This window comes from Bactrocera tryoni, unplaced genomic scaffold, assembly GCF_016617805.1.
Source record: "Bactrocera tryoni isolate S06 unplaced genomic scaffold, CSIRO_BtryS06_freeze2 scaffold_48, whole genome shotgun sequence".
Taxonomy (NCBI): domain Eukaryota; kingdom Metazoa; phylum Arthropoda; class Insecta; order Diptera; family Tephritidae; genus Bactrocera; species Bactrocera tryoni.
The window spans coordinates 6,097-6,937 of NW_024396172.1; positions in this window are offsets into that span (position 1 = coordinate 6,097).

The following is an 841-nucleotide window of genomic DNA, read 5'->3' on the forward strand; positions in this document are numbered from 1 at the left end:
ATCCGGGAATTGGAACAAAATTTATCACATCCTCAGGTATTTTAATGTTAGAATTATATATGTAGAATATGAAAAGTGGGCGTTATACAATTGCGATTTTTTCAGAATATCGTACTAGCATGGACAGAAATATGCTGTGTATATTACAGGTCAGTATCTCTATTCTAACTATTTTTGTCGCTATCCTCCATACAAATGGAACCACTGTGCACTGGTGCACTGAGAGTATGCTCTGCGTTCCGCACAGTATCGGAAGATGGTGCTTTCGGGCCTACATCCTTTAGACCTCTTGGCCAAAGAAATTTAATGCCTTACAAATGGCATGTTACCGCATAATACTATAAAAGAAATTGAAAGGGCTGAGACGGTGAATCACTGGCAAAAACGCTGGGAGGAAAGCGAAAACGGACGGTGGACAATCCGACTGATCCCCAACGTTGAACCATGGCTAAACAGACCGCACGGTGAGGTAGATTTCCACCTAACTCAAATCCTCACAGGACATGGCTGCTTCAAAGCATATTTGAAAAGACTCGGACACGAAAATAACGACATATGCGATTATTGCGGAGGCGATACCGTCGAAAATGTAGAAACACATTCTTCTATTGCCACAAATATAATCTTGAGAGGCAACACTTAAAAAATGCGTTCGGTATAGACCCAACTCCTGATAATATGGTAAACCAAATGGTCGAATCAGTTGAGAAGTAGAAAGCTGCTTGCGATGTGCCAGCCAGGGTTATGAAATCCCAACGTGCTAGCGAACAGCGGCGGGGAAGAGAGCTGTTAAATGTAACGAACAACCACGACCCAAACGTTTGACGTGACGGGGAGAGTT